The sequence below is a fragment of the Cornus florida genome, unplaced genomic scaffold, assembly GCF_030987335.1.
Source record: "Cornus florida cultivar Cherokee Brave unplaced genomic scaffold, ASM3098733v1 CherokeeBrave_3.0.0_Hap2_Chr11, whole genome shotgun sequence".
Taxonomy (NCBI): Eukaryota; Viridiplantae; Streptophyta; class Magnoliopsida; order Cornales; family Cornaceae; genus Cornus; species Cornus florida.
In genome coordinates this window covers 13408887-13416129 of record NW_026775581.1, presented here as the reverse complement: position 1 = coordinate 13416129, position 7243 = coordinate 13408887, and the positions used below count along the sequence as shown (strand labels likewise).

At 37.2% G+C, this 7243-nt stretch overlaps 1 pseudogene; it reads left to right on the top strand.

Annotated features, from left to right (window-relative positions):
* The first annotated feature begins 1438 nt into the window (after positions 1-1438).
* Positions 1439-1537, top strand: LOC132287318 (small nucleolar RNA R71; annotated as a pseudogene).
* The last annotated feature ends 5706 nt before the right edge of the window (positions 1538-7243 follow it).

The window sequence follows — 7243 nt, the reverse complement described above, 5'->3', positions numbered from 1 at the left end:
GCTTGCCCCTAAATCCAAGAGAGCCCGATTAATGACATGGTCACCTATGGTGTAAGATGTAGTGGGTGAACTAGGGTCCTTAAATTTGGGAAAAGTTTTGTGTTACAAAATGAAGCTCACTTGCTCGGTAAGGACAACTTTTCTTGGTGCTTGGCTCTTGTTCTTTCTCTTTAGAATGCACAAATCTTTTAAAAACTTGGCATAAGCCATAATTTGTCTAATGGCATTTAAGAGAGGTAGATTGATTTTAACTTTCCTAAACACATCAATGACTTCATTCACCTTACCTTGTTGCTTTTTAAAAGATGCGGACGCTTTCAAAACATCTGAAAATGGAGCCTTGGCTCGAAAGATTTTTTAAAATTTTTTTGGGAATAAGTCTCAACAATGGGGTCCTTTGCATTAAATGAAGGAGGAATAAGATGTGAAACGGGACGGGTGTCAACACTAAGTTGCACCAGTTTACTCTTTTCATTAACTTCAATTTGATTATCGATCACCCTTCCACTTCTCAAACCGGTCCCCGCATTTACTTGTTCAAGTGAAGGACCTTCCGAAGGGGAAGTGGTCTCCAGTACAAAGTGTTGCTTAGGTGGGGGATTAAGAGGTATCTTTCCTTTTTCTCTCACATTCAAAGTGTTAGTTATTTGCCCTACTTGGGTTTTTAGCTTGGTAATTGATTGTGAGTGAGAATAAAGTAATTGAGTGTTCACCTCCAAAGTACCTAAAGCCGATAGAACTTTTTCCTGAAAAGCGGGACTTTTAGGATGACTTTGAGAAGTTGATTGGGAAAATGATAATTTGAAAATTGATTCCCATTGGGAGCTTGGTAAGGCGGATGATAACCTTAAGAATTTTGGCAATTGAAAATTGATTCCCTTGAAAACCATCTTGGGGAGGGTTTGAACCTTCTCCTTGGCTTTTCCAAGAGAAATTAGGGTGATTTCTCCACTCGGGATTGTAATGATTGCCATATGGATTATTCCCTTGATTCACAAATATGGCATTGACTTGTGCATGATGCTCATTATGCACATATCCATAGGGACAATTGGAAGTAGTATGCAACACACTTGAACATGTCATGCAAAACTCACTAGAATGATGATGATTAGGGGAGGAAGACACTTGATGAGTTGAATTTTGATTGATAAAAAATTGATCAAACCTTTGAGTTAAAGACTTCACCTCGGCAACTATGTCATTAGAATTTTCCACTTGATATAAGCTTGAATTCTTTCTTCCTCCTACATTCAGATTTCTACCATTTCTAGAAGACAATGATCTATGCATTGAGTTTTCACTCATGCTTTCATATAAATGCCACACATCATCTTCATGTTCATCCAAATACGAACCTCTCATTGAGGCATCAACTATGCCTTTATGGTTATCCGACAAACTTTCATAAAAATGTTGAACAATTTGCCACTTAGGAATGTCATGATGAGGACATTTCCTAAGCAAATCATTCAATCGTTCCCATACCTCACGCAACATCTCCCCATCCCCTTGTGAAAATTCATGAATTGAAGTTCGCATGGCATTGGTTTTAGAAACAGGATAATACTTCCTCAAGAAATCTTGTTGCATTTCCGCCCAAGAAGTTATGGAAAGATGTGACGGCCCAAGTTTTGAAAACTCGGTGCCTCAGTGATGACCAAAAGATGACCCGATAACGGATCCAAAATGCAGAAGCGAAAGGTGAAACAATAGTCTCTAGAGATATAATGCATCTCTAAGACACCAATGTGACCCTCAATGAGGTCATGGAACCCAAAGGAAAACAAATGCGGAAGTGTCGTTTCAAAAACGGACAAAAAGGAACCTAAGGGCAAAATGGTTATTTTGAAAAAAAGTGGATTCAAGTGCTATCGAGTACACCACTAGGAAAACAATGAAAAACTAATCATGATGGACTCAAGAATTTTATTATTCGGATGCCGGACGAAGTAGAAACGACAAAACAAAGAAAAACGAGCAATAAAGCAAAAAGGGGTAAACTGGTAATTATTCAGAAATATCTAGGTACAACTGAGTACACCGTTGGATAGACAATGAAAAATTAATCAATTTGAAAAAAAAATTCACTTGATTTGGAGTTCGGATGAGGGAGAAAGGTCAAAAACAAAATCGACGTCACGGTAGCCCGACGAAGGCCGTGACAGCTACAGTGCCGTCAATCCACTACTGCTGCAACTGAGAGTAAAAACGGGCATCTAAATGGACTTTTCTGGAAAATCTCAAAGAAGAAACCCCTCCTAAAATCAGGTTTCCTACCCCGATCCTAAATGGAAACAAAAAAAATGCATTGTAAAATGCCCAGAATGCTCCCAAGAAAATCTGGTCATGGGGGTAAAAATTTTTCCGAGCTGCTGCCCAAAGAAAGGAAATAGGGCTTCGGGAGGTTTTTAAATTGCCTAAATTGAAATGCAGTCTTAAAATATACCCACAAGACCCCCGAAAGTTTCGGATTGGTCGTCACACTTTTCAAAAAAAAGTCGATGAATAGTACCAAGTATATTTGCACTAAAAATCTGCAAAACCTGGCAGCAAGGATTTTTCGGACAAATATGGATTTTTGAGGGCCAAGATGGCATTTTCTGGAAAAACATAAAGAAGAAACCCCTCCTTAAAATTGAGTTTTCTACATGAATCTCGAGGAAAAATGAAAAAAACACATTGTGAAATACCCGAAATGCCCCTGGAACAGAATAGGGTAAAACTCTCTAAAAATGCTACTTAGAGTTTTTGTGTTGTTTGCCAAAGTGAGTATGCAAGTGCATGCAATATGATAAAATAGATGTACCAACATGGCCTAAAGCCTCTTTACATTCCATTAACAAGTTTTAGCATACAAAGCCTCCATAGTTGATAAAAATACATTTTCAAGCAAAATATGGCACCAATTGAATACAAGTGCAGATATAAACTTGCTTGGCCCTTGGCCTCATGTCTTACATGTCAAATGCATTAAAAGGAGTGTACTTATGTACACTTTACATATGTAGAATCAAAGAATACAAGTTTGATACATAAAGCTACCAAACGATCCAAGGCAATGAAATCTTCAAGTCTTGAGTCCTATACCTGAAATATACCCCAGTAACGTAGGGGTGAGTAATATAAAGCTACTTGTAGGAGATGAGCATGCATCAACCTAGCGTTTTACAGTTTTATCACCTTAGGGTGAAACATGTTAAAGGGGCTCATGCCACCTAACGTCTATGTCAAGTGAGACTCAGGGATCATTCTAAGCTATCTAGATCATTTCTAGCATAGTCACATTGTTCATGCAATTCAAACAACATGGAAACATGTTATAGAAAGCAACTAGATATAGATTCTCAAAGTCTTTAACTTGAAATCCAAAATATGAAAACAACTAGAGTGGGTCATGCCACCTAACGTCTATGTTCAAAATGAATCTATAGGATCATTCCTAAACTACATTTGAACATCAAAATACAATTTATGATATCAATGCAATTTAACCGACAATGGAACTTCCAATACAACGCACAAAGCATGCTTTCACAAAGTTACATCTTAAGCTCAAAATAGGAAATCAAATAAGGAACCACAAGTTACAATATCATCTAGTTATCAACTTGAAATAAAATTCGAAATCAAACAAAGTGGATACTCGGACGTCACACCGGATCAGACCGACAACATAGTTACTTTAGGGTTACTAGCCCATGGGTAACTTCCCTATGTGCGCACTAGACTATATAGAGGGACAATCCCCCGTACTAGAACCAAGTCCTAGCCGTAGCCAACAACGACATCCCCAAGTTTCCAAAATCAACAAATTGTGCAACAACGTATATATATCAACATGTATATACAAGATATCAACCATTTACTAAGCACAACCCAAATTTTGGAAACATATACAATACATGCTCAAAGTCTACAACTACTATGGCATGAAAGATGTCAAATACAAAGTGCGCAATTCCTTACACGTAGCAACGATATATTCAATAAGGAAAAACATATTCTCATGAATATAAAAGTAACAACTATGTTATCCAATACTCAAAAGTAATCAAGTGAACATACACCAAATCCAAATCCATGATTTAAATTTAAAAACAACTTCCAAAATGCAATTAAATCCATGGAGTAATAAAATAGAATTTAATTAGACATAAATAGTTAAATTCTCTAAATTCCAAGTTAATCCCAAATAACCTCAATTTAATATATATTGAAGGACATGTCATGGTCATCACATATATAACATCAAATGACAATTTAAGTGATTAAAGCACTTAAAACAAAATTAATCAAGCTAATTAATTAATTTCCTCTAGATTTTTAAACAATTCCAAATGCCCTCAATTTAATCTATGTTAAAGAACATGCCAAGGCCTATTTAAATACGACATTACAACTTGATTTCATGCTTGATACAACCATGTGAATTAAACTTTCACTAAAGATAAATATTAAATAAAAGTTGTAATTCTTAATCAAATGAGCCAAATTTAATATATGTTAACCAACATATCCAAGCATAATTTCCTAGCATGTTATAATTCAATTCCAAGTCATACATATCCTTGAGCATTAAATCCTTTACAAAGAAATTAATTAAAATTAAATTCCAAGATTTATACAAAACATGCATACAAGTTGTATAAGCATATATAATCATCAATACAACACAAATATAATCCTAAGACACCCCCTACCTTAATTTGAGATGAAAATCTCAAAAGCCATCAAAACGAAACAGCTCCGAATCCGATGAAACTCCTAGGTTTTGTCGGGGACAACACGATCTATATGAATCTCCAAGAAGCCCCATGAAAATCCAAACTTGGCCTAAATCCCAAACTCAAAATTTGGTCAGAAATGGTTTCTAATAAGGTGTAATGGTAGAGCACGACGAGGCGAGCAACAAATGCAAAGGCCGAAGGATTTTCACTTAGGAAAAGTAGGTTAAATTAGGAGAGATAAGATGGTAGCTCCATGGCTACCTTTGGTCGTGCAAGGAGAGGATGAAGAAGAAGAAAATCTGATTTTTCTTCTTTAAGGCACCTATTTATAGTAAATCACAAAAAGTGCCCTGAAAGGGTCCCGTCGAGTCCGGAAAAATGGATTTTGAGCAAACGCGCTCAAATGGCAAAACTTCATGAACAAAAAAGATTCAAAATGAGAAAATATGAACAACAGAAGAAACAGTGTCAAAAAATGAGTCCCGAGCAGAAAGTTATGCCCCGAACAAGTTCGGCGGCAACTAGGTCCAAAAACTCTGAAACTGGAGAAAAACGACCAGAACGGAATTATATAAATTTACAAGTCAACAAAAAGTGAAAATGAATCCTGTATGAGGATCCAGGCTCCAGACGAGACATTTTGCAATAACTTTCATTAATTGCACAATGGCCCCTACAAAAAGGGTTAACTACGAAACTGCCTCAGAATGAAAATATTTTCCAAAAGATATTTTCTTAGATGCCCCTGAAATAAAATATCTTCAAAAGATATTTATGAAAAACACCCCAAGATAATTCCAAAGATTTTTGCATCCATGCCTCTATGGGCACCAGGAGCAACCAGAGTATTTCGTGGAAACCACTCACGATAAGGATACGTGAAGTCAAAAACCAACTCCGAGCACAAGAAGTGAGGTTGTGCCAAAAACTGACAAACGGAGATAAGACGAAATAGAGAAAAGACGAAATAGAGCATAGTGTTCAAAAACGAAAAATGCGAAAATGACTCGGTCCTCAAATGAAGTTGTCAATTCATATGAAAGAGTCTTAGAAACCAATTCTGAGCACTCGAGATGACACTAAGCAATGAAAAACCATCCACAGAAACGAAAAGACAACGGAAAAAATTTATTCGCAAAATTTGAGGAAAAAGGGAAAAGGAAGAAAATGACCGGGTCATTACAACCTTCCCACCTTAAAGGGATTTCGTCTCCGAAATCCAGTCCCAACAAAAAAAAAAGGCAAAACTAGGATAACTACGGAGTACATCTCCGAGTACCCCAAACAACATGCAACGAAAATAACCCCAAGGTTGAAAGACAACGCTCAAGCCAATGACATTTGCACCCACGTGCTTACGACTGGATAACCTCTCAAAACAAAAATCACCACAAGGCCACACGACAAGTCAAAGGTCACTCACAGAACCCAACGCCAGATAAAGGAACGGAAGACAACAACCGTAAGCATTTCTCTTGATGAACCATCATACCGATCTAAAAACAACCAAGAAAGAACTCCAAGATCATCACAGATCAAATCAAAGTACAAAATAAGGACAACGTGGTAGTACGAAAAGCGACCAGAACCCGCCCACACTTACTCGTCAGTAAGATAGCATGACAGTATAGGCACTAATTCATAACCTGCCCCCCACTAGGTCTACCCATGAAACCTCTCGATACAAATGACATTAATGTCGTGAATCATCATTACCAAAAGCACTACGGGAACCAGGCATCTTGTGAGAGTTGGGGTAGCCAATCCCAAAACTCTGACAACAATGTCATAGGCACCGCTAAGCTTAAGGTCATAAGTCCTCAATACAACAAAACCAACAACTCCAACGCCTCAAAATACTCCTGTTAACAACCTAAATCACGAATCCAAAGCCTAACAAACAAAACATCATCTCCGAAATCCCAGATATCATCCTAAAACAGATCAACTACGAAACCACACCGAAATCAAACATCGGATCAAAATCCTTACTACGGGTGACCAAATCCTCGAAATACAAGTCCACTAAGTGGTACACACATCAAGTCCTAACAACTAAAGTCAATCAACAACAAGCCTCCACATACAATGATCCCATACTCCCATGCTTTTCAACAAATGCAAAAGGTAAGTTGCCTCCACATGGGCTGATGATCAACAATAAAATAAAATGCCTCCACACAGACCGATGATTTACACTAAGCAAGAGGAGTTTAGAAACGCTTACAAAGGGTCCTTAAGTAACTTCAAGAATTTTTAGGCATTTTGCTTTGCTTTTGCAATTCAATTTTTACTTTTATGCTTTTTATGCTTTGCTTGCTTGCTTTCTTGCTTTAAGGCTTCTTTTGCTTTACTTCTCTTTGCCTTTGCTCCAAGTACCTAGCAAAAGAGTGACAATGTGAGGAATAAAGTAAAAATAAAATTAAAATAAGGATCAAAAAGTACTAATTCCTATTCAATTCCAAAATGACATTGCTAATCCCTAGCAACGACGCCAAAAACGTGGCGTGGTC